This window comes from Cricetulus griseus (genome assembly GCF_003668045.3).
Source record: "Cricetulus griseus strain 17A/GY chromosome 1 unlocalized genomic scaffold, alternate assembly CriGri-PICRH-1.0 chr1_0, whole genome shotgun sequence".
NCBI classification, from domain to species: Eukaryota; Metazoa; Chordata; class Mammalia; order Rodentia; family Cricetidae; genus Cricetulus; species Cricetulus griseus.
Window position 1 is genome coordinate 138,376,374 of NW_023276806.1, and position 27,784 is coordinate 138,404,157.

Here is a 27,784-nt window from a genome sequence, read left to right on the forward strand (position 1 = left end):
TTTTAACTTGGTGGACAAAAGGGGGAACTGGGAGAATTGAGAATACAGCATATGTGTGGAGTCAGGATGGAAGGCCAAGGAGAAGAAAAGCCTGACAAATCCCATTACTTTTTGACAGTGACAACCCACTGACTGACATCGACAGTGTATGTCATCGGAGTATATGACATCCGCACCTCACCCCCCAACATACAGGGTTTCTCTGTATAACAGCCCTGGCTGTCCCGGAACTCACTCTGTAAATCAGCCTGCCTCTACTTCCAGAGTGCTGGAACTAAAGGCGTGCGCCACCACCGCTCAGCAGCACTTTTTCTAATGAAAGAGAATGGAATGTGACACAAATCCCAAGCTTTGAAGGCAAGTATTGTTTATTGAAAGTTTGTTTTCATTTTCTTTTGGTGTATGTGTAAGTGGCAGTTGCGGTGTCAAGGTTGTTTGAAAAGTATTTCACTCTATCAGGATGAAGTCCTGGCCTTTCCCTGAGTTGTCTCTGTATTCAGATAATCATCCTGAAGGAACTTCGGGTAAAGGTACTTTTTTAAAGGGATGGGGGAAGTCACTCAACTGGAATATTCTAGATTTGAGGTTGTTTATTCTCAGGGCAAACTCCTCAATACTAAGAACTAGAATGTACTGAGCCCTTACAGTGTGCCAGGCTCTGGGATAAATGGTCCATATTTGATCCTTCCAACAACTCCATGGGGTGAAGAAACATCAACAATACAACCAAACAAACATTATAGAGTCACCACCTGCAGAAAACACAGATGGCTCTTTCCCTCTCTCTTCTCCTCCCCCTTCTCCTTCTCCCTCCCCTCCCCTTTCCCTTTCTCCCTGACCTTCATTTCATACATCAGAAAAGAAAGAACAGTCAAGTAAAGTGAAGAAGGAAAAAGAAAGCCATGGAAACAGACGGGAACGAGAGGGAGAGGGAAGACGCTGACAAACAGGAAAGGCGGGAAGTACTGACCACAGTGGACATCTAAATTGCCTCTAGCACACTGCCATCCCCAGTGTGGAACTTTCAGGAAGCTTGCTTGAAGAAGTCTGTTTGGGGAACAGTTGAGAAAGGCAGATGGGTATGGTGTGCCAACACAAACTCAAGCTTCCTCCTTCTGTTCAAGGTCAGCCTTGGTGACTCAGGACACTGCTTGATCGTAGGACATGGGAGGCAGCTTGATATGAGCACCAGGGCAGGGCCAGCCAGGAGTCTCAGATTCTCGACCTCAAAGGAGCCCCTGGATCCAAGGTACAACCGAGATAGAAGCTGGAAGGTCTCACCCAACATCAGTAACCCTGAGTTTTTAATCCCTGTGAGATATGAACCCTTTTGGCCTCCAAGGATCGGTTGCATAAATGTAACTCCATCCCAGTAAAGTTTCTGCTGTGACAGAAAATATGGGAAGATCTTCAGCTGACCTCAGCCCGACACTGCTGCCCAACACAACTCTGAAGATTTGCCATTAGGGAATGTGATGAGAGATTCCATCTCCAGGGCTCTGGTCATGACACTTAATTGTCTAGAGAGAACACAATCCCATGTGCTATTATGCACACAAACTCTCTGCCAGAAAATCACCCCATCTGGCTGGAGTCACAGTGGCTAACCATGACTAGAGGGGATGTAAATATAACTACCATCTGGTATCCACCTCTCAGCAATTCCAAGGCAGAACACAGGTGATGAGTGTGATCTGTGGATCAGCATCTCAGTACACTTACATTTCAGTTATGTTTTGAAGAAGGCCTGCTCTCTTGACCTTCCTACCTACCTCCTTCCCTCCTTGAGCTAAGAAGCCACCACAGGAAGATGACAGCTTGTTATTTATTATGACACTGACAAAATCTGTGCCTCAGCAAGGAAAATCAGTTGCTATCGCTGTTACATGTTGGCCCAGAAACTCACATTTTAATGTTCCTGACCCCAAATAAATCACAGATGGCTCCCTTTTATCTCTTCTAAGGGCCCCAGAGTCTATCTGTATCAAGAACACTGAATATCGGACCTCTTGATGCCTCGGGCCATATGCAGAGAAGCAAAGAAAACGTCAGACTGAGATGCCAAACTTGGATTCCTGACTCAGCCTTGGGGAGTCAAGACATAAGAAAGGCAAGAGCAGAAGAAAACATTCTCAAATAAAATTTAATTTTAATTTCCTCTAATTAAATCCCTTTTAGCACTTTGTTGAGATAAATGAATTTCCTTGCTAAATGAAAAATCAGGTGACTCCCCAAATCCCTGTCACCAGCTTTGTGTGGTCCAGCTTTTAAGTTGCTGGGGAAAATGTGGCCTCCCTCCATGTCCCTTGATGCCCACCTCTCTCCTGACCCCTGTGTCCCTTGTCACTGTCCCCTCTTCCTGTCATCTATGCAGACTCAAGTTCAGCCTTGACATTTTCTGGCTCAGTCCCATGGCTCCCCTGCACATGAATAGAAAGACGACATGAAAATCTCCAGCCAGGGCCTTTCACCAGCCTTCCAGCCCCATGACCAGGAAGGCTGACTGCTCAACTGCCACCCTCTTCTGGGACAGCTGCCACATATTCCTATGGCTCCAGCTTCATAATGACTAGTGTCCACTCCCACTCTTGGGAAGTCTCAGATAGTTATCCTTTGCCCTAAATATTCTATTTCCTGGCCCTACTTTCTTCTCTGCACCACCAGCCTCCCTGGCATCTCCCTGGTCAGCAAGTGTCCTGTTCCTTAGAAGCCAGAGGTGTTGGCATCTTACTGACTCCTCCTCATCATATCTATGCAAAAGCTAAAGTCTGACAAACTAACCCAATTGACAGTCACCAAGCTCTGTGGCCTCCTCCACTTCATGTCTCTGTACCTCAGTGGCACAGTTTATAAAACCATGGGCATGTGACGAGGCTATTGCAAAAAGCAAATGAAGCAGCAAGGGAGACAGCACTGTGCTTGACACAGTAATTCTGATTATTAGAGTCATATATTTATCCAACACATGTATTGATCACTGGCTATACCAGGTACTACTTTAGGTCCTGAAGATACATCATGAGCAAAACAAGAGAGAATATCTGTGCTTCTAAGGCTTACAACCTAGTGGGAACATTAGACAATGAACAAATAGGTCATATGTTGAGTATTAATAAAGTCCATGGAGTAAAGGTCAGGTAGGGTAAGGGGAAGATGGAGAGTTAACATAGAGAGAGGCTGCTGGTTTTTTTTTAAATGTTTAAGGAAGAGCGGCATTAATAAGACAGCATTTGAACAAGAGCCAAAGGATATGAAGGAATTACCTGGACATATTTTTACAGGAGGAGTGGGCAAAAGGACATTCCAGGGGTTAAGTCTGATGTGTCTGAGATACAACCTTGTGAAATGCCAAGGACAGGTGGGTGTGTAGTTGGAAAGGAAGCCAGCTGGCTTTGGGTTCCAATTGTATAGGTCTTAGGGATCCAGCAAAGTGCAGCTTGGGCAGAGTAGGGTAAGAGCCGTCATCAGGCTGTGCCTGAATGAACCAAGGAGTGACCATGTTGAGATAAAGATGGCAGTAAAGCCAAGGAGAAATCAAGAGAAGATTGTCAAACCCAAGTATGGGTGATGTTGGCCTAGACGAGGGTTGACACCTTTCTTTGAAGGTTCTCACAGACTTCTCATACCATTCCCACAATAAAGCCATAGTCCTGTTCTTGGTTTCCATCACCTAACCCCTGTGTTATTACGATAGGTCCTTTCTTGTTAGGCCATGCTTGTCTCTTCCTCTCACATTCATCTGTCAATTCCTGGCAGTTGTTCCCTAGTCCTAGCTCCTCTCTATCACTGGAACCTTCCACGGAGTCCTGAATACTCATTATTCTTTCCTACCATAAACAAATCCCTTCCAGGTCTCCACAAATTCAGCAGCAACTGGCATTCTTAACAACCAAGAAACATCCCTTTCAGTGTGGCAATTCAAAATTAATAGTATGGCTTTTAGGTGGGTCTTACCACTAGATTTCCATGATAACAGTTAACATTGAGTACATGCTCAAAAAGTTGCAGATGCTGATCTAAAAGACTTTATTTTTAAAAATCCTTTTTAATCCTTACAACACTTTAACTCCAATTGCACAAATGCAGAAAGTGAGGCACAGAAAGGTTAAGTTGTCAATAGTACAAAGCTAGTAAGGCAAATGCGGGGAGCTAGTATTGGAATCCTGAAAATCTAACTCCAGAGCCAGCCCTCTCTTGCTTCCCATTCTCCACCATTCTGTCTCCCCATTTTCCATCATTCTGTCTCCCCATTCTCCTCCAACATTCTGTCTTCCCACTCTTCTCCATCATTCTGTCTCCCCATTCCACCGTTGTCTTCCTATTCTCCATCATTCTGTCTTCCCATTCTCCTCCATCATTCGGTATTCCCATGCCTTCCTGTGGACCACTAAATTGTAATCCATGAGCACTAAAAATTCTTTCTGCCTAAAGCCTTTGCTTCAGCCTTTCTCTCCTTCTTCTCCCCCTTCTTCTGCCTTACCAAGTCCCACTCAGCACTCAAAATGTCAATGAACTTCCTGTTCCTCCAGGAAGCTTCTCTAAATAAGACCTCACTGACCCTCTGTTCCTCAGCTATTTGAAACTTCCTGCAAAATACCATGTGCCTTGTGGTTTGTTTTTCATGAATTTTCTCAAGTGCACTACAAGCTGCTTATGTAGAACAACCATAATTTATATTGCTTTTTATATCCCCACAGTATTATAGTAATCGGGGCCATTCGGTTCAACATACATTTTCAGACAAAGCCTATGGTGAGCTAGATTCTGTGCTGGTCCTGGAAATACAGCTAAGATGACCCTCAGATTTATTTGTAGAATATGGTACAACCAGGGAATTACTTCTTGAAGTGGATCACCCATTAGAACTAATCCTTTTTATACAAACGCCATCAGTGGCACTGGCATATACAAATAAGTGGCTTTCATGTCAGTCCATAAAAATGGGTTGAGTTTTTTGTTCATGAATGCTGACCCAAGTGCTTGTTCAAAAAAAAAAAAAAAAAAACTAGACAAAATTCCCATCTGTCCCCAGTTTATGCCATCATGTGTGTCAGGGTGATGCTGGGAAGAGAGAAACTACTCCAGTGTGCAGAGGCAAAAGAGAATACAGAGCTCTGCTGTAGAGAGCAGCCCAGATGAAACACAAAACGATCAAATAAATCACTTTCTCCATCATTACCTAATGTCTGTTAGTCTCTCTCCCACGCTTGGAGTGCCTTCCTTAGCTCTGCTTTCATGTGATCCATCGTGGCTCCCACAAATCGGTACCCTCAATCTCTAAACATCCACTTCCTAGCCTCCCAGGTCCAGCACCACTGCATATGAACTACATTTTCCATATTCTAATACCAATTATCCAACAAGAGAATATAGCAAGTCTATCACATGGATTATATCTCAAATTCAATTAGCTATGTCTGGGGGCTATGGGAACAATGTTCCACATCAAATCAGAGTAGCAAAGGATGCAGGGAAGGGTAGCGTTAGGAGAATACAGTGGGATAAGTGGCCCAGTAGTGGCCCTAGAACACAGGCACGCCTCGGATTTTCATGGAATTTTAAAAATAATGGAATCTAGGAATCATTTGATACCATTCTCATGTTTTAGCCCCGTGAGACTAAAGTCCCTTAGCAGGTACACGTGGCACCAAAGGAGTTTCACACACTTTTGTCATGTGCAGCTTTACTCTTTTTACTCTTTGGCCTTTTTGAGGGGCCTGTCACCCAGCTCCCAAATAAATCACACACAGAGGTGTTACGATAAATCTTTCTGCCAAAAGCCGCCTGAGCCCCACAGCCCCGTGTGAGTTTTACGTCAGCCATCCGCCCGAGTTGGTGCCCAAATTATTGCACAGGGAGACTAGTATTAGGTTCAAAGCTGCTTGGCCAATGACTAGGACTCTCATCTGTTAGTTCAGTCTTAACTATCATAAACCTATATATTTTATAAGACTTATCCTATCGGACGCCTTATTGGCGTCCCTCCTTGCCAGTGGATCACATTGTGCCGCTGGAGCAGGTGCGGAGGGGAAAAGGAGGACACACTTCCTGTTTCTCCTTCTTTAAATATGCGTCTCCTTGCTATGTCACTTCCTGCCTGGATCACCACTTCTCTACTACATTTCCCAGAATCCTCTTTGACTCCTAGTCCTGTCTAACTTGCTGTCTCATTGGCCAAACAGTATTTTATTCAACAATTAATAAGATAAACATACATAGTACATTACCCATCATTTCCTCTTTTCTGTCTAAATAAAAAGAAGGGTAACTTATCTTTTATAATAACTGAAGAAAACTATAACCATAACTATCTGTCTTCAACTCTATCAAAGACCACAGAAGGATAATATATAAACTCTAGAATTGACAGAGACATCTAGATACCTAGACAGTCACCCAAAGTTCCTCTGTAACGTTGGGGCATCCATCTTCAGCCCATAGGCCACAGTGTGTCTGGCACACTTCTCCATTTCAACAGGAACCCTTCAGTACTGTCTTGTTTTATAAGTTCAGCAGTCATTTTCTTGTGGGTCCTGCATATCCAGTTTATACAGCAACAGTCGAGGCAAGAGCAGTTTCTTGCCCAAATGGCTAATCTTGCCATATTGAAAGCAAACTCCATAATGAGTTTCTTCGATGCCCATCCTCCTTTCTGATGTAATTGGTGTGCCAGGAGCAGTTGTGTCTCACTGCCAAGAAAAACCCTAAACCATTTAAATGCCATATTTCTGTAGGTCTTTGAAAGGTTTGAAGAATACCTAACCATCTCAAATACATCTCTGCAAATCTAGAAAACCTAACTAACCTAATTATAAGTTCTGACTATCATAGGTGATTATATTACCGTATTTAAACACAATACCTAAATAAGAAGAGACATATACATATCACAAAATTGACCTTAAAGTCATATCAATAAATGAAAATCTATACCAATGCAAAGTATTCATTCCTATATCCTATTCCCCTTTTTTCTTTAAAAAAAATTGACTATGCTCATTATCATTTATAACCAACCCCATTTAAATGAAAACAAACATTTATAAACAATATTTGGGAATATGGGCATCGTTCTTTCCAAACTGCTTCCTGCTGATTGGGGACGATGTTCATACCATTAGGATCATGATAAAACATAGAAATCTGACCAAGTCCTTGTTTTTGTAGTCTGTAAGGCTGTATCGTCTCAGCTTCAGGGGGTCTTGCTTGATCAAACCATATTAGTCTGGAAGGAATCCACAGCTTTTCATTTTCTGTGGAAATACAAGCAAAACCTTTATTTCTAAGTAGCCTGTCCTTAAATTTAAATTTTGAAGTCAAAGCATTTTTAAAATTTATAAGTTGGATTAATTTAGCAGCATTTATAATCAAATGTATTTTAGCAGCAGTAAGTCTTTCCTCGGCAATCAAACAATTTAAAGACAACAATATTGCATATAGTATCCAGATTCTCTGTGTATTTTCCATCTTTATGTGGCTTTTTTCTTAGTTTATTTTTAATTTCTTTTGTTTCTTTTTTTTTTGTTTTTGTTTTTGTTTTTGTTTTCGGAGACAGGGTTTCTCCGTGGAAATCCGCCTGCCTCTGCTTCCTTCAGCAAATCCTACCGGCATGCACCACCACAACCGGCTACTCTATTTCCTCCTGTTACTTTTTCTCTCACAAGCCTACATATATTTTTAAATGTAGCGTAAACCTTTAGAGGTTTTTCTTTATCTGGATCTGTCTTTATCATCTCGGCAGTGCCGAGTCCAACGCCCAAGAGCACCAAGACTGTGCGAGCATATGGAAGCTGCTCCGATGCCTCTCAGCGGCCTGACAGGGCAGGCTGTGGCGGCAGGTTTACCTCTTTCTCTGGGAACCTTGGGGCATGGGGTCATCCCACTTACTGACACCATTCTGTTATGATAAATCTTTCCACCAAAAGCCGCCTGAGCCCCACCGCCACACGGAGGCTTATTCTTAGTTATGAATGCCCGGCCTTAGCTTGGCTTGTTTCTTGCCAGCTTTTCTTAAATTAAATTATCCCCAACTACCATTTGCCTCTGGGCTTTTTCCTTTTCTTCTATATGTCTTACTTTCACTCTTACTCTGTCATTGGCTGGCTGGCTGGCTGGCTGCCTGGCTGCCTGGCCCCTGATCTCCTCCTCCACTTGTTTTCTGCTCCTCCTCGTCCCTCTTATAAGCCTTCTCCACCTGGCTCCTCCCTACAACTTCCTGTCAGCTAGTTGCTGACCCAGTCTCCTGACTGCAGGTGAATTTTATTTAATCAAACATATCTTTGCATCATTAAACTAATGTCCCAGAGCATAAACAAAAGTAACACACCTTAAAATAATATTCTACAACAGTCTTTGATTCCTAATTTATACCAATAATTACCAGCAGCTAAGATCCCTTTTGACCTGCAGGTACCCAAAGACAGTCCACACATACCCATATAACAAAGTGGGCTTATTTTCCCTTTTTAGCATTATTTCTAAGAACTTTTTACATGTATTATCTTGTTTATCCTCACTTGTTCGGTCATGATAAACTGACTCCTAAAGACTTACCCGTGCCTTATGTTAGTACTGGGCCGAGCCTGGAGTCCATCAGATTCCAAACACTTGCTCATCCTGCTATGCCATGCTTCTTCCACTCTCCAGGAAGTTAGATAAACGCCAATCTACACTGTTTGTGTTTTTAATTTTCTGTATACTGTGTTTTTAACACTTATTTACTTTGTATATGTGTGTGCATGTGGGTGTCTACATACCATGTGTATGGGTGTCCATGTGCCATGATATACATGTGTATGGGTGTCTGTGTGCCATGACATACATGTGTATGGGTGTCTGTGTGCCATGACATACATGTGTATGGGTGTCTGTGTGCCATGACATACATGTGTATGGGTATCCCTGTACTATGACATACAATATGCAGTTCAGACGCAACTTGCCCGTGTCAGTTCTCTCATTCCACCAAGTGGGTTCAAGGGATTGAATTCATGTAGTCAGGCTTGACAAAAGTGCCTTTACCCACTAAGCCATCTTACTGGCCATATTGTAGTATTTTGACATCTTGAGAATCTAGCTAAGAAGACATTGACCATCCTGGACCTAGTCAATTCTCAGGGGTGGCAAAAACTCAAGGACAAAAGGGACAAATGCAGAGCCATTCCTCCTCTGTGTGACCAGGGTTGAGTCACACAATCCCCTAGGCCACAATCATCTTAGCTCCCTCCCCTAGTCATTCCAAGAACAGTCATGGAAACAACACCTACAGCACAAAGCCTTCCAGAATTATGGAGACTAACCACTCCTGAATGGTTCACTCTGTCCTGTCTTACCTTTCCCAGGAAAACCTGCAAAGCACCTGCTCTATGCGTTCCCCTCATTCCTGCCCCACCCTGCCATCTAACCCATCTGGGGCTTCCCATGTACCCCTACATACCATATTACCCTACTTCTAGTACCTCTGAAGACAACAAGCCCTTTACCTGAACCTTTGTGTCGCCTCTGTGGGTCACACAGATCGACCCAACACGTAAGAGGTAGAACATAATGACAGGAAGGGGTTGAGAATGCAAACCAGGTCAGGGGGCCGGTGCAATGGAGGGAGTCAATCCCCCTCCAACCCTGAAAGCATGGCTAAGACTTCCAGCCCTCTGCATCTGTGTCTCTGGCACAGCAGAAGGAATGACAGGGCCATTTTTCAACGCCCCGATCAATTGGAGTGGAAAGCTGGTTCTCAGCTTGGAGACTATTGGGAGAGAGAAATTCATTCATTCTGGGAAAGGTTTTACTGCTTCTAATTTGTTTGGGTGTTGTGTCTGCCTGTCTGTGCACCACACACATGTAGTGCCTGTGAAGGCCAGAAGAGGGCATTGAACCCCCTAAAACTTGGCTTACAGCCAGTTGTGAGTGCTGGGAACTGAATCCTGGTCCTCTGGAAGATCAGCCAGTGCTCCTGACGAATAAGCCATCTCTGCAGCTGCCCACTGGTACAAAGATACCAACACTATCCTCATCAGCTATTTTGGACTGACTCTTGAAGTACAAGATGTGTTTAGAATTCTCATAGGATTCTTCATTGCTTCATTGGTCGCTGACTCGAATGCCTCTGAGCTTGACTCTGAGTTTCTTGAGGCAAAAAGAAGCAACTCACAAACATCTAAATCCTAAACTGCTTCTAAAAAATGCTACTTCTAAGAACTCTGCATAAAGCATTTCCTTAAAACACGAGCCCCTATTCACTGTTGTTTCTTGGCTTGTGGTTGCGATTCATTATCCTTGAAATAAGGACTCAAAATCAATTGCATGCCCTGGTTTCAAGAAATACTGATACAGTCTCTCAACATAAGAAGGGACAGGGTGACCAATGTACTCTACTTACCCAGGTCTGCAAAGGTCCCTGGGATATGGAAATTTCACCTTTAAAACTGGAAAGTCCCTAGCAAACTATGGCAAGGTAGTCATCCAAACCTAGGCACTTTTGGGGGGCTTAGGAAAATAGTGGTTTGTTTTTGTTTTTTACTAACAGGTATTAATTTTATATATGTAAGAACAGTATCCGGTGTGGTATTTCTACATATGCACACAGCGTGCACTGATCAAATCCATTTTTAAAAGCAAAGCTTTTCTTAACTTTTAAGAGGTGTCCTAGAACCAAACATTGCCACAATGCAAGATGCTAATTACCCTTTAATGTCTTTAAACAGCATATTTTTTGTAGCCTTGCAGAAAACCGAATGTATAAATCTGTGACAATGAATACAATAGATTAGTGATTCTTAGCACCTCCCAATGCAGATGAAATACATCAAACAAATGAAAAGCAAACCTGACACAGGCGACAATGATTCATTTCAATATGTAAAGCCCTAGTAGGGACTTCTACATAAAGGCAAGCCTTTAGCATCAGCCCAGGAGTCTTTATTCATTGCCAGGAAAAGCTGGGGCAGGAGACTTCACTATTCCAAGGATGGGGGTGGGGGTGGGGCTTCATCCCCATTTTCCTTATTCAAGCCCTTTCCTCTGGCTCTGCCCAGCAGTATTGAAATAAGCAACCCCAATAATGTGCACATTAATTAAACCTTCAATAGAGGTGGAAAGGAAAGAGCTTGGTGAGAGCCCAAATTGCTTTAATCCTTCCCAGGAAAGATGAAGAGTTAAGAACTTTACCAATCTTGGAAAGAAAGAAAGAAAGAAAGAAAGAAAGAAAGAAAGAAAGAAAGAAAGAAAGAAAGATCTAATCCTTCAAGACTCAAACTGCACAGTTCTAATTGATTGATGCCATTTATATGTAATCTAGCAGCACTAAATAATTTATTTTAAAATGACAGATGTTGAAAACATAGAGCTACACTAATCTATGTCAAGCAGAGAGTATATTTTCATGACTATCATGAATATCATGCCAAGATTGAGTTTTTGTTTTAAAGAAACGTTCAGGTGCCTTGTTTTAGTACTTAAAATAAGTTTAGGAAAAGGGTAGTTTTGAGCCAGTTGATGAGACTGGATTATAAATTTTCATCCCATGAGTTTAGGCCATCACACTAAGCACTGAGCAAGATGTAGGAAAAACAGTAGAGAATGGAGAAATGGGTGTGTCCTTCGCCCTAGGGATGTATCAGTCAGATTTCCATTATGTTGGTAAAATACCTGAAATCAATCAATCTATAAAGACAAAGGATTTACTGTGTTCATGGTTTGGACTAGCTGGCTCATGGCTCCAGGACCATAGTTTGACCAGTGGATCCCTGAGTCTAGTACCTATATCTACCAATATCTGCCCTGGAAAAAGCAGGATACCCAATAGTGCCTGTGTCCCATCCCACAGTTGGAACCTTTCTGTGCAAAGAGAGGCAAAGAGAGCTAAAGAAAGAGACCCAGTCATCTCTTCAGGGGCACACCACCAATTACATAACTTCCTCCCATCAGGCCTCCTCAAGGTCCACCAACAATAACCCTACCATCACTCCAGTAGCACTACCGGCTGGCAGCCAAGCCTTTAACATAAGCACCTCTGAGGAATATTTAAGATCCAAACTATAAGAAGTGGGGGAAAGTGACAATAAATACAAAATAAATAGAAGAAATAATTTCTATGATAAAGAGCAGTAGAAAATCTACTGTCGCTTTTCACATTATAGCTCCTTGAACCATTTAGCATCTATGAAATCTCAATTTCAGCTTCTATTGAAACAATAAGGTTGAGAGGTTTGCCTTAGTGTGGGCTTTGTTACCAATTCATTTCACAAATCCATCTGTCTTCATGAAGAGTGAATTAACATGATATTCTAATTTCCCCACCCAAAGAACCTGTATTACCTACCTTAGGCTATTAAAGTATTACATTTTTATTTGTTTTAGCAACATACTTAAAGTCCTATAAATAATTTATAACTTCAAAGACAAGGCTTTACAAATAGCCTGACATTCCCATCCTCGACACTAACACTTTTTCTCACTAGTAAGTTTAATATCTGTTCTTTCTAGTTCCTAGAACAAATAAGCCACAAGCCACACATAACATTTCTGTCAGTGTGGGACAGATTATAATGGAGCTAAACGCTTTCTGGTTTGTGGCACCATGGCCTTCATGATACCGTTGGTGATAAAGTTGGACTAGATAAACTCACTATACTGCCACTGGTTTGAAAATGAAGCACATAGAGTTTTGTACAGTCTGCTATACTTGATAATACCTGTAAAGGACTAAGTGGGCATAGTGCCACATGCCTGGCATCTGAGCACTCAGGAAGCAGAAGCAGGAAGATCGGGAGTTAGATGCCAACCTCAGCTACAGAGCAAGTTTGAGGCCAATCAGGCTACATGCTTATTCTTGACTGTAGTGTGTGTGTGTGTGTGTGTGTGTGTGTGTGTGTGTGTGTGTGTGTGTGTGTGTGCTTGATTTAATCTCGTGCTATTTTTCCTCATTGTGGCACTAAGAGTGATAGGTATTCTCTCTCTCTCTCTCTCTCTCTCTCTCTCTCTCTCTCTCTCTCTCTCTCCCTCTCTCCCTCTCTCTCTCTCTCTCTCTCTCTCTCTCTCTCTCTCTCTCTCTCTCACACACACACACACACACACACACTCAGAAGCACAGGTATGTAGTGGACATAAATCCACTTGTATGACGTACACTCTTGAATGCTCTCACAGACACAGGCTGCTTAATGATGCCTTTCACATAAATTACCCCCAATGTTCAATCATGGCTGTAGAAGGATAAGGGAGAAATCTCCATCATTGCAACCATTGCCGGCAAGCAGGAAAGAGGGTGACAACGACAAAACGATATTCAGGACACCACATGGTTCTGTCAACTTCCTCTGACAGGAGAGTTTTAGAATGGCTGCCCTTCTCATCCCTCTCCTCCCATCTCCACACATCCCTTTAACTCCCTGTAGAATGGCTATTGCTTCTTGGAGCTTCCTAGTGAACCGTCTCCTCCAGAAAAGCTAAATCTGCAATCAGGAACCAAAGTTTCCCATACAAAATGTGTCAGTGATTGATGACAGCAAAGGATATTACCATTTTAATAAGGTGGGTAAGAATTGAGATTCTAAGAATAGGTCTCCAGGCCTCGTGACTGACAGGAGGAGGATATATTTGACTGGCCTGAAGAGCTCCTGGCCGTTGATCTGCAGTCTTCTGGTCCCAGGAACCATGTAAAGCTGATCTTGCTATACACTATCATCACAAAACAATATAAAGTGGCACTGTTTTCAACACTGCTAAAGGGGACATTAGGTTCTCTTTGGGGTTCTTAGTCTCATTAATAAAAGACTTTAAAAACAGACTCAAAAGAGACCTCAGGGGCCATTTTATTAGCGCTTGAAAGAAAAACAGCAGAACTGGCAAGCTGTAAATCTTGGTAGTGGCTAGAAGGAGAGAAATAAAGAGACCGAACTTTTGAGTTAGGGGTCAAAAAAACCAGGATGTTCAGCAACAGAGACCAGAGGCACCATGGAAGGAGGGCTTCAGAGGACAAGTGCAAAAGCGTTAGGAAAGCAACATTAGGCTACTGGAAAGAGATAGAGAAACAGATGGGAAATTATGCCCTTTGAATTTAGAACTCAAAGATCCAGCAGATGCAGCAGGGAAGATCTACAAACTAGTACCCCAAGGGAGGGGTTTCCAGGAGGGTAGAAGTGCATGGTCTCATTAAGGGGTAATTATTCCTCCCAGCCCCTTAATACTTCTTCAGGTCTATCAGATTTCCCAAGAAGGGGGTCTCCTGGTCCTGTGACTCACAGACCCAGCTGTATTAACTCTTAAGGGAGGAGACAATGGTATGTGATGATCTAACCTTGCAGAATGGCCCATCTCCTCCATTCAGAGCCAAAGGTTTTGCTGTCGATGTATTTTGTTTTGTTTCATTCAGGAGGCTTAAGCGGTTGTGGGAGATGGCATCTTCGACGTTTTCCTTTTTAGTGTTACCAGGAAGGTGGGAGTTGAAGTCCAAAGTCTTCCATGAGGCAGAGGTCCATCCTCAATGGCTTCTAAGGCTACTAATCCCTAGCAATATGTTACAGAGCGACAGCAGGGCATCCACTCAATTAGATAACAATAATAACAGCTGTGCAGGCACAGTTCAGCTCGGATTATCTTGTCCGGTAGCTTTTGATTTATTGAAATGTCCTCCATTGATGGCATTGGGACTTAGATTTTTACAAACTGACATTTGTCTCTCCCTGCAAGTCAGAGATTTTCTTCTGAATCAACACATGGGAAACACTGACAGGTAGCCTCTTGACTATTAAGTATAAACCAATCTCTCCAGGAATTGGTTCAAATGTCATTTTGTTCTGAGTGCTTTTCATGTTATTATTAATAAAAACACTAAGAGCAATTATGTCTATTGGCCGCTTGCCACATGCCAGGTGTTCTTCATTTCATCTGCTTAGGCTCCCGGCAGCCTCTGGAGCAGTTATTATTGTCCTTTGTTCTGTATCAGTGAGAACAACCAAGGTCACACACAGAAGTTCTTCTGAATTTTCTTGCCTCTTTTCTGGAAGATTCTAAAGGGAATTTATGAAGGTTTTAGGACAATAAGGCAGGGAAGATGCTGTATGCACCAGCTACTTCCCAGGACACACAAAGGTACAAGGAAGAGGAGAGAGAGAGAGAGAGAGAGAGAGAGAGAGAGAGAGAGAGAGAGAGTGCAACTTTTGAAATGTCTGTGTTTTCTATGAGCTATTTATGTGTCTGGAGGTGAGTCAAGAATGACACAACCAGTTGCTGAATTCGAGACCTATAATCAACTCTACGGGGCTCAGCAGAAGCAGTTTAAACAAGAAATAGCTTAGATTTAGATTTGCTCTTTCCAAAGCAAGCAACAATAGAGCATCAGACTGACTGCCAACCACGGGTTGAAAGCGTGTGATGTCAGAACCAACCTCCCAAGCAGACGCAACCTTACCCCCAGACTAATTTCTAAGTACACATGTTTATTGGGTGGTATTCTTAGCTTGGCTTTCACAGGATAAACCAAGGTTTCAGTCAGAGGAGGGCTGGGGGCAGGTTAACTATGGTTCTCTGTTCCTCCCTCCCTCCTACTCTCTCTCTCCCTCACCCTGCCTGAAAACTGTCCTGATAATAGCCCTAACTACCATTTATAGACTTCACTGGGTCCACACAGTCTTTTGAATACCTCATCTGACTTTGTGGGCTAGGTTTTACTTCTGAGATGAAATCCTGTTAAATTACCCATACTTGCCTTGAACTCATGATCCTCCTGCCTCACCCCCTGAGGTTTACATGTGTGCTACCACACCTGGCTAGTAGCCACCTTAAACTAAACGATGGATCCAGCTAAGAGGGAGGGAAGGAGAGAGACAGAGAGAGACAGCGAGTCCGAATCACACCACCAAGGAGGATCAGAGCCATAACTGAGTCCAGGTTTTCTGGGTTTTCCAATTAAAGAGCCAAAAGGAAAACTCATCAAGGAGAAATCATTGTATGGTTATTCCTTGCTCTACACCATCTGTCTGTTTGACATTTGTATTAAAATTAATAATAATTTGGGGGCTAGGTATGGTTCTAGATAAGGAGCTGAGAGTTCTTACATCTTGACTCACAGGCAACATCTCACTGGGTATATAGCTCAAGCATAGGAGACCTCAAAGGCCACTACTCTCACAGTGACACACTTCCTCCAACAAGGCCACACCTACTCCAGCAAGGCTGCACCTCCCATTAGTGCTACTCCCTTTGGGGGCCATTTTTTTTCAAACCAATTTTTCACAGCAAGCTTTCTTATACATCCCAGGACCATCTGCCCATGGAATGGTGCCACCCACAGTGGTCTGGGCCCTCCTATATCAATTAACAGTCAAGATGACCCTCCTCTCCTAGTAGATATAATAACAGGCCAATCTGACCTAGGCAATTCCTAAATCAAGTCTCTGCTCTCAAATGATTCTAGGCTGTGTCAAGTTGAGTTGCTAACCAAGATACCCTGGCTCAAAAAATAAGGTGGACAGCAACTGAGGAAGACATCTGATATCCATTTCTGGCCTCTACATGCACATGCAAACATGTAAGTGTGCATTCAAGCATATGTGTGCACACACATACACACAAAAGTAGCAACAATTTATTGTATTCTAATGGTCTTCTACCATTAATTCCATCTACCACCAACAAAAACATTTCTCTCTGAAACAACTCTCCCGTTAGCTTTCATCTTACAGTTTATTCTTTAATTTAACATCACCATGTATATGATGGAGGGCGTGAACACATGCCACCATGCACATATTTAGGTTACAAGACAACTTTCTGAAGTCCATTTTCTCCTTCCACCTAATGTGAGTTCTGAGAAGGCTTGAACAGTGATTGCTTTGTGCACTGAGGCCCGGTTGCCAAACCTACAGTGTGATTACATTCCTGAGCATCCATTGAGGCATCGCTATCAATCAGGCCCCATCTTTCCCCCTGATATGCATAGAGCATTTGAAGTGCTAGACGCATATGTGAGAGATACACCTTCCCACGGGTCCTGTTTGTGTCTGGGACTGATTTTCCTGGTTATGAACTTCTGAGGGAAAAGGCTTTTGTAGAGCACGCAGTCTCTACTGAGATGGTCATTCTGTCAACATAGAAATTCATTTGAAACAAAGTGTGTTCACTTAAAGTAAAAAAGGAAAGAATGGTTTTAAATTACTGCCACCCCTATCTAAGTCAATGGTCAGCTACTCAAGAGCCAATTATCCACGTTAAGGATTCTTCCTGCTCCTGCACTTCCTCCCTCCCCCCCCCATATTGTCTACCTAACATTTGCATTCTTGGTTGTCATCTTCTACAGGGCTATTAGAGGAAAAGAAGGGAGGTAATATTCAAAAATAAAATTTCAATAAATGATAATCCAAGTACCTGCTTTGTGACAGAGTAAGTAACTAAGAGCCACAGAGAGTGCTTGTGGGGACAAGAGCCCTGCTAAACAAATACTGGACTGAGGATGTACATACACACATACACAGAGAGAGAGAGAGAGAGAGAGAGAGAGAGAGAGAGAGAGAGAGCAGAGAGAGAGGGAGGAAGGAGGTAAAGACACAAAACAGAAAGTACTTTTACACTTGTGCTTGAAGTCCAGGAAAAATCAGAGAAGAAGATAAAAAAGAAGATAAAACACACAGGGAACAGCAGGCGTGTGGGCAGCAGGGTGGGGAAGTATGTGTGCTCTGAGACTAGAGGATGGATAGCAAAAGACAGAGAGAAGGGATATAGGGCTGTTTCCTGAGGGTTCTGTGGGTGGTGACCTGACTTATTTCAGTCTGTTCCAACTTTTGATCAGTATGTCATCAATATCGTCACTATACCACCCTCTTCAATCTCAAAAGTATCTGGTTCTGGGATCGACAAGAAAGCTCTTGCTGTACAAAACTGATGACTTGCAGTGCTCATATTTACACACACACACACACACACACACACACACACACACACACACACACACACACGGGGCAGGGGTAAAATAAAAAGAATTCCAAGTATCTTATTCTGGATAGTCAATAACATGGCCATGAGCATCAGGCTGAGGCACCTGTATGTGGAAGCCATTACTAAATGATCATGTCATTTGCTAAGTTTAGGCTCACTGTGAGAACTGCTAAAATATCACCCCAGACAGCAACACAGATTGGAATTAGAAGCATACATATCTGAATACTACAGGCCAGAGAGGTTGTGAAATGACAGCTCATTGGCCAAAAATGGTAGACTCTTTATCTCATCTGGCCCATGTAGGATATTTTTTTTCAATCCTGAAACAACAGTTACTATCATAATATCTAGCTTAGAACTCTGTGCTTCTGCCTTTATTTTAGAAACGGTAAAATCTCAAACACGGGTCTTATATATCCCATCATGCTAACGGATGAATGGGCTCAATCATAGCTGGCAATATTTTGTATCATCCCTACCATAGGTGTAGCCTCCACCATAGTCACCTGGGACCCCAGAGTGCCCACATCCTGGTGTCATCCCCTCCAACACTGTATCAGGTATCTAGGTGTGTTCAACAGAATGAGAGTGCCACTCCCAAGCTGAGGTCCTAAGAGACACGATGGTTTTGGTTACTCTCACTCACTTGCCATATTGCTCTACACAGTACAGTTGTGGAGGGAGACCTATGTGGGGAGGGACTAAAACACCAGCCAACAGCCAAGTGAGTTTTAAGCAGTGAAGCATCTAGCTTCAGCCTCTTACTCAGAGGGCAGAAGCCCCACTAGCATCCTGAATGCCACTCTACAAAATCTCTGAGCCAGAATCATTCAGCCAAACTACCCCTTCATCCTTAGAAACACTGTAAAAAAAACAAGCATCATTGTTTTTAGCCATTAGTTAGAGAAGAGGCTATTTGTCCCACAGCAATAGCTAACTAATGGATGAACACAAATGATTTGTTATTTAAATTTTTTGAGATTTTAATATAGTTACTTCATTTTCCCCTTCTCTTCCCTCCCTCCAAGCCCTCCCATGCCTTCCACTTTCAAATGTATGGCCTCTTTTCCTGTAATCACTGGTGTGTGTGTGTGTGTGTGTGTGTGCCCTACAATCTAGCATGTCTAAGAGAGAAGGCTGCTTACTCTGGGTCAGACTATGGAAGGCCAAATTCCCAGAGCACCCTGAAATAGTTTAGAAATGTGACAACTTGTTTGCCGTTTCAGATCCCTTACCTGGAAAATGTGATATTTTTAGCTGGAAAGTCTCTGAATTTCCACCTCACAATGTCTTAAATAGTTTCTCTTTCTCCCATGACTGAAAAATGTGGCTTCTGGGACAGGTCAGATACTCCAAGACACCCTCTGGACCTCAGGTTTCTTCCACCTTTCAACTTTAACTTTCTAAATATGTTGGCTCATTACCTGGTTTCTACAGTTGCTACAGCTCCAGCCCTCACATTTGTATCTATAGGAACAGAAGGAAATGGAAACAGTTGAGAGGGGTTGTCTTGTTTTAAACTTTTTATTAATTTTTATATGTGCATATGTCTATGTGCATAGGTTCCTCTGGAACCTGGTCCAGGCAGTTATGAGCTGGGAGCTGGCTATCAAACTGAGGTTCCCTGCAAGAGCAATATACACTTTTAACCTCCGAGCCATCTCTCCAGTCCCCAGTTGAGAGTTTAAACTGCTTGACTCATTTTATCAAGAACAATTTAAAGTATTTGTTTGTGACAGAAGCCACATTAGCAGTAATAGAGGCTGGAAAAGTATTAATACCTTTGACGCCAAACAAAAGTTGAGTTCTGTAAGCAAAGCCAGGGGTGCAGAAACACTAAGTGTACACTTGCTTTGATTGTTTGAGGGAACAATTGAAACATTGTTTGGTCTGACAGAGCCTGGCATGCAGGGAGTGTCCATAGCTGTTGAAGTTACAATAATCCAGGCCCAAATGCTTCATCATGAACACTGCAGAGGAAAAACTGTAAGACCCAATTAAGTTGGCCTGAAAGACGAAACTATTGTCTTTAATAAAAAGTCAGGGTTTGGTGGTTTGATTTTCCTTACCTTTAAGATTTAGCCTTCTCAGGCTGGAGAGATGGCTCAGAGGTTAAGAACACTGAATGCTCTTCCAGAGGACCCGAGTTCAATTCCCAGCAACCACATGGTGGCTCACAACCATCTGTAATGAGATCTGGTGCCCTCTTCTGGTATGCAAGTGTGCATGCAGATAACTGTATATACAATAAATAAATAAATTTTAAAAAAAGATTTAGCCTTCTCACAATTACAAGAGCATTGCCCTCATTATCTATTTTAATTAGTTTTAAATAGTGCTCTTCATCATTTTATATTCTTACTGTGACAATATAACCCTGTTTTAAAATCTGCTTGATGAGAACAATACCCAGAACAAGTCTCCCAACCAGCGGCCTGCACAGTGCACAGTCACCTGAGGGGACCACTGACTTTACACTTCGACACACATTTGCTTTAGACACAGTTCAGAGGCATAAGAAAGAAATACTGCCTACAGATATAATAAAATGAATTGCAGCATGGTAGTCACGTGCCACTAGATGTTTCCATAACTCATGGGCAACACAAAACCCTAAAACTTTGATACATGCTGTTGAACAGTCTCAAGGCTGTAGATTAGATAACTAGATAATTGATGAGGCAGTCACACACTTCCCTAGCCAAACACAACAATCCAGGGGCCAGGATGCAAAAATGCTGACAGCTGTCTCATTACATGGTGTTAAAACCGGAGAGGCGAGTCATGGTAGGAAGAGGTTTTAAAAAATGGGGGGGGGGGGGGGTCCTAGGCACCTGTCCAAAAGAATTAAAAGCAGGAGAGATACTTCACTCCGGTGTTCACAGCAGTAGTGGTTGCAACAGGCAACAATTGTAACAGCTATCAAAGAGTGAATGACTCGGCAAATGCACTATAAGCACACAATCAAACAGACAGACATAAAAGGAAGGAAATGCTGACCCATGTTACAGCATTGATAAACCTTGAGGACATCAGGCTAAATGAAGCAGAAGAACAGCAAATAGACTTAAGAGTCCACTTAGGTGAGGTGAGGTGTCTAGAGTACTCAGGTGTGTAGAGACAGATCCATGCTGGGGGCTGCCAGGGCTGGGCATTAGTATTTGGTGGGAACAGAGTTTCCATGGGGAAGATGGAAAGTTCTGTTAAGAGGTGGTAATGATGGTTGACAGCTATGTAAATACACTCTCACCTTGGAGCTCTGTACTAAAACGTGTGCTCACGCGCACACACATGCACACAACTCCCACTACCACTATCCACTATGTCCTTCAAAGTTCAGTCACAGGGGGAAAGAAGGGAACAAAATGAAAGAGCCTTCTAGGCTCTTCCTAGAAACAGTTAACGTCTCCCGGCCGCTTCGTGGTGCTCTCCTGTTGTTTTGTCCTTTTGCTTTGTTTCTTTTCCTATAATAAATGTGCACTACATTTCTGATGAGTAGAAAGAGACATACTGTAAAATGGGCAGTCAAGGGTGAGTGGCCTGAGCTCCTCTCAAACCCCTACCGCCACCCCCACCGCCACCCCAACCCCACCCCCACCGCCAACCCCACCGCAGGTCAAGGCCAGGATCTCTAGAGGTTCGTTTCTGCTCAAAGGCCTGAGATACCACCACCCTTGTCTTTTCACGCCCAGCACTGATGGTAACTCTGGGTCAGCTGTTACATGCTGACCTGGAATGATTCGGCTCTGCTGCTGCTTCGGGCTCCTGGGGACTCGATGACAAAGTGGAGCAGTCACTCAGTCAGCAGCTTCTGGGGCACTGAGAAGCAGGGCTCTAGCTCTCTGTTGATCTTGATTGGCCCTTTTTACATTTCTGTTGCGGTTTCTTGGAGAAAACAGGGGTCTCTCACTGAAGCGTTTGGGAAACAACTGAATTTTAATGGAATCTAATTGGCCCCCATGGTTATCTCAAAGAAGCGGTGGTCATAAAAGTTAATTAAGTTAGATTCATTTGCATATTCAAGACCATTCCCCCCCCTTTTTTTTTTCCACTTTAAAAACAGAGAAAGAAAATGTCTCTCTGCCTGGTGGGAATTAGGATGTAACAGAGTCCAGGTGGCTTGGTTTGCACTCGGGGGAATTAGAGTAGCAGGCTATTATTTTAATCCTCTCGCCTCACCTTGTGTTCTCCGCTTCCTTTAGGTTGAATGTTGACACAGGAGGTAAACTGCTTTACATTGCTGTGTAGAACAAACCCTTTGCAGGAAAAGATTTGCCATGCTAAGCCACCAAAGCAGTTTTCTAGACAAAAGCATTCGGTAGCGACATTTACAGCCACGGGACTGGCCAGCAGCGAGCGCATTTGTCCGCATGCTTGACTGCTTATTGGCAACAGGAGTGCGACTTCATTTATTATGGGTCAGAGGAAGAGAACAATCGGACCCTAAGAGGATGCCTCGTCTGCCCTGCTGCCTGGGGTAAGCCTAAAATAACCGGCTGAAATGGAACTCTGGCCTCTTTTCGGTAGCCCCTGGGGAAGCTTTTCCACAACCATCCTCTATTACCCGGCCCATTTTTAACAAACCTTAATATCATACCAAAAGCATCCCCTATGTCAAACCTCTATCCCCAGTGCTGCTGACTGGCCATCTATTCTCACATGCAACCCGAGCGAATGTGTACAGTCAGCCCACCCCACCCCGCACTCCCCCACACCCACCTGCAGGTTTCATCCGAATACCTGCTAGTGCCTGGGTCAGCGGATGGAGACTGATGTCTGCCTACTTCCGCCAGCCACTCCCTCTTGTTACCACAAATAAAGACTTAGAATCTCCACTCTCACCTTGTGAGAAGGCGGCATTAAGGTATTCTTTTTAATGACGCCAAGTTCTTGAGGCATAGCAGAGGCGAGGACAGAGCAACCTGGCTCCCATGCACCCTAGCGAGCGCAGAGTTTACAAGTGACACCAAAAGTAAGACATAGCCAAAGTACAGGTTTCTAAGAAGCGCCCTAAGACAGACGAAGCTACCCAAGGCTGGGAGCACCAGAAACGATTTCTGAATATGACATTGAACGGGAAACCTCAAGAAATGACTAAGGATTATGAAAGTTGGGGAGGGGATGAAGACCACAGGGACAGCGCATGTGGGATCCCTAACACGAGGGCGAGTGTGGCCCTGTGGCCGGTTTGAGGGTTGGCAATGCAGTTCAGGTCACAGGCAGAAGTGGCAGTGATCAAGTTCTGGAGTCATCAGGCGACGGTCACTGACTGTACCTGCTCACCTGTGCCCAAAGCCTTCGTCCTTCCTGTGTGGATTTCGAACACTGAGCTCTGGGACTCTCACCTGGAGTCAGGATGGAAGAAAAGCCCCACCTCAGCATCCAAAGAGCCTGGACTGTTCCAGAAACTGAAGGGGTCAGTGTGGCATGGGCCAAAGCTGTCCTCTCTTTGGGTACCACCTGGCTAAGTGAGTCACACTTTCGGGATCTCCAAACCCTGGTCTGTCAGGTTAGGCACAGGTGTCTAACTTACTGTTTAGAATCAGTCAATTGCTCCCATGTAGCTCTTAAGTGGGTCATGTTATTACTGTGCTAGCCTACATTGGGGAGGCAGATGGCCTCTTTCCACTTGGATTTTCTTGACTGTGGTAAAGTACACACAGCCTAACACTCACCATTTGGACTCATCTAAGGTTCAATGACAACTCACAACCTGCACAACTGTCTATTGCTAAAATGTTCTCCCTTCCATTGCACTTCCAAATGAGTCTGGGCAAGTGCTGCAGATATTTACAAACCCAAGAACTTGACTATCTTCATGACTCTAAAAAAAAGTTAATGTACGCCAGGCGGTGGCAGCACACGCCTTTAATCCCAGCACTCGGGAGACAGAGGCAGGCAGATCTCTATGAGTTTGAGGCCAGCCTGGTCTACAAAGTGAGTTCCAGGACAGCCAGTGCTGTTACACAAAGAAACCCTGTCTCAAAAACAAACTTAAAGAAAAGTTAATATGCAATATTAATATTTTATTTTTTGGAATGTCACACATACATACAGTGAATTTTGATCATATTCACATCCCCCACTTTCCTACGCCAGCTTTTCCCAATCCCCCACATCTGCTTTCCAACTTTGTGTCCCTTTTTAAAAAAATTACCTTGTCCAATTATTGCTGCCTACACACACATAGATGTGGCCATCTTGACTTTTTTTGTGTACCTTGAAAGACCAGCTATGTCTCTTACAGCAACTGATACTTCTATCACAGTGTGAATGAAAATGAGGGGTACATGTATCCGGTAAGGGATAGCTACACCCTGTCCCTCTGCTTTTACAAGAAGTCACCTTGTTCATGATCACAAGGCCTAATATCCCAAATTTGCCCCACCCCATCTACTGAACCAAGCCAGCTGCTTCGTTCATCGTCTCACAGGTAGAAATGCCATCCTCATTTCACCCACAGATAAACAGTAGAACCCGACTCCCAACCCAAGTCAGCGTGGCTTTCAAATTTAGTTCCATCCCCATAACTAACTGCTTCCCCAAAACAACTAGCAGCAACCCACTGGTAGATCTTGAAAGGATGACAGCAAAGGAAGACACAGACTGAATTCAAGTTCAACTACTAGATTTCTGATTGCTTTTGTCTGTCTCATGCTTGCCTCTTCACTCTTCCACCACAGAACTGATGGCATCCATTGCCCCATTTTCTCAGGATGCCACGTAGTTCCATTACTTAATTAAGAACTAATTCGGAGAGCATCGGGAGCAGAGCAGCCAGGACGGGTTAATAGCCCGAGGAAGGGTTGCGCTCCCACACCTCAGGTGGTGACAGAAGGCCAGGAATAATGAGTCTGGGGAACCTCCTAGCAAGCAGAAGCCTTCTCTTCAGAGTCTTAATAAGACCAAAAATAAATGTTGAAGGCAGGAAACTGTCAGGCAAATTAATGTGAAGGGTGCAAGGTTTGTTTTCTCTCAACAGGTAAGAATTCAAAGCATATGGCAGGAGAATGGGTTAAAAAGAGAAGGGCAATAGCTAGCTGATGCTCACCCAATACAGGGGGCCTGGTACCCGGGAGGGCTACATGAAAAAGCTGGGAAGAAATAAGAGCAACCACAGACAATAAACCACGAATGCTGCAGGACCTTAAAAGGCTCAAAATGCAAACAAATTGGGACACTATAAATGGGTCCAAAGATTTTTAAAAATACAAAATATTTACCCCTTGGAGTAGTCAGGCATCCTTATCTTTACTTGCATAGCCCACATGGTTCCTCTCCCAAGCCCCATCCCCCCTACCGCCATCCAGAGCACCCCCACAGAACAGCTTGAATGTCTTTCACTTGCCAGGCTCTCTCCTTTACCTCCAGGTCCTTCTTTCTTTTGATCCCATCTCCCAGTCCCAACTTGTAACCACTCGGTGCCAACCTTATCCTCTTTGTCAGCATCATGTAACAATCTGCTTTCCTGTTACAAAATCTACTCTTTAAGGGCAGGCACCACATGGCCATGTATTGATGCTAGAATGCTGACGAACCAAGTTATAAACCAATGAATGTTATGAGCCTGAGTGACCATCTACCTTACAAACTGCCTAAGAAGATCATAAGTTCAAAGGTCATCTTTAGCTACAAAGTGAGTTAGAGGCAATGTGGAGATACAGGACACTTTATCTTTTAAAAATAACTAATTAATAAGAAATAATGGGAGGTGACCTTAACCAGTTGAAAATAGGGTCTATTTTTCTGTACTTCCTAAATGCCAGGATTCCAGGCATGCATCACCATACATGGCTTCTGTGGTGCTGGGGACTGAATCCAGCACTCTATTCATGTATTCTTCCAACTGAGCTACATCTCCAGCCAGAATACTAGCCTTTTTTGACTAACTTAAATTTAACTCATCAGGGACATTACAGCCCCCCAAATCCCTTCAATGCTGCACCTGAGGTTGAGTTTGATTAAATAATTAAGAGTTGCTAGGATCTCCCTGTAGACCACCCTGCCAGGAACTCACCCACACCCCAGCATCCTGGAGGATGCCCTTCAGCCTAGCCAAGTGGACACTTCATAAAGTCATCACAGGTCACCCCACAGTACAACTCTGTCCTTAACCCTTGTGTTAGTTATGGTTTTTAATGCTGTAAAGAGGCTCCATAGCCATGGCAACTCTTATAAAGGAGAACATTTAGTTGAGGTGGCTTACAGTTTCAGAGGTTCAGTCCATTATCACTATGGCCTGAACAGGGAGCATGGTGGCATGGAGGCAAGATGTGGTACTGGAGGAGTAGCTGAAAGTCCTACATCTTGCAGTCAACAGGAAATCGACTGAGACACTGAGTGGTGTCCTGAGCAAACGAAACCTCAAAGCCCATCCCCATACTTTCTCCAACAAGGCCATACCCACTCCAACAAAGCCACAGCTCCTTATAGTACCACTCCCTATGAGATTATGGGGACCAATTACATTCATACTACCATAGCCCCGAAGGAAAGAAGCTAAGAAAAGCTAGTGAGAAGGGCTGGTTTGCTGGCAGAAGTCCTGACCCTGCTAAGGTAAAGGAAATACGAGAATCTACATCACATAGGAAAGCAGAGTCAACATCCTTACCAGGGTAGGGCCCCAAGAGAAAAGGACTTGAAAGAGCTTGTGACAAATGGTAGGTGTTTGATAACTGTGTATTCCTATTAAGATGGTTAAGCTTCACTGCCATCTTGGCTGGATTTGGACCCTCCATGGAAACCAACCTCTGAGCGTGTATATAAATGTGGGCCACTCCTTACATGGGATGAACTAAACATCCTGAACTAACCAAAAAGAAGAAACAACACTCATCTCTATCTGTTTCCTGACTGTGGATACAATGTGGCCAGATGCCTCTACCATGAGAAACTTAACCCTCACATTGTGAGCCAAAATAAATCCTTTCTTACTTCGGTTGCTTTTGCCAGTTGCAACCAACAAGATCATCAAAGATGAAGAACTTCACTCTATGCCTTCCATAAATTGGAATGTTAGTGTTCATCAACAAACATTTATTAAATGAACCAATAAATAAGAGAGAAAGGGAATGGCGGCCACCCTCTAGCTCATTTGATAAGAAAAGCTCAAGGCATTATGGTCAATTCTGGGGTTAAAATGATGTCTTAGTCTGCTTAGGCTAAGTAATAGAAATTTATTGTTCAAGTTCTAGAGCTGCAGGGGCTAAGATCAGGGCAGTGTAATTCTAGTGTCTGATAAAGGTACATCCTCTGCTTCAAAGTCACACTGTGCTGTGTCCTCCCATGGTGGAAAAAAGGACAAGGCAACTCATTTCACCTGGAAATAATAAGCTTCAAGCCAAGGGTTCTCCTAAGTAGATTCCTTGACTGACAGTGAATTAATTGTCATCGGCCTATAGTAGATCCTAGATTCTTCCCTGCTGCTCTTTTCTGTATTGCTACACACACACACACACACACACACACACACACACACACACACACACACACACACGGGGCACACTCAGTTCTGTGCTGGCCAGAGATGACTGTCTGTGTGACAGTGACACTCTGATGATTATAGAAGCCTGAGCATGACATGCCTTAAATAATCAGTGATTGACTCGCGTGCCTTTAAGCTTAGCCTACACCAAATGCCTGGGGCTGGGGGGTTAAGGAGCAGCAGAGCCTCAGAATTTGCTCTCTGGCTTCCAGTGATTGAGTTATACTATGGGCTATGGTAAATTCTTGCAGTACTAAAAATAGATGAAGGACAGATCAGTCACCCTGGGGAATTTTATCTGCTTCATTCATGCATCCAAAAATGCCACTTGCATAAAGCCAAAATAAGCACAACCAAAAGGTCACT

The 27,784-nt window shown here is 43.5% G+C and overlaps 1 long non-coding RNA gene across 6 annotated transcripts in view; it reads right to left on the bottom strand.

The window, feature by feature from the left end:
- The window catches only part of LOC103158872, a 74,269-nt gene that overhangs the window by 35,370 nt on the left and 11,115 nt on the right, over positions 1-27,784 (bottom strand). Inside the window, exon 3 of one of the 6 annotated variants that reach the window (XR_004771786.1) lies at positions 7,197-7,253. The exons of 3 other annotated variants lie outside the window; for them this stretch is intronic. This is a non-coding gene — a long non-coding RNA (uncharacterized LOC103158872). Of the gene's footprint in view, positions 1-7,196; positions 7,254-19,175; positions 19,402-21,562; positions 21,820-27,784 lie in introns of those variants that run through there. 2 more of the 6 variants (XR_003480505.2, XR_003480502.2) reach the window with 2 other exon arrangements.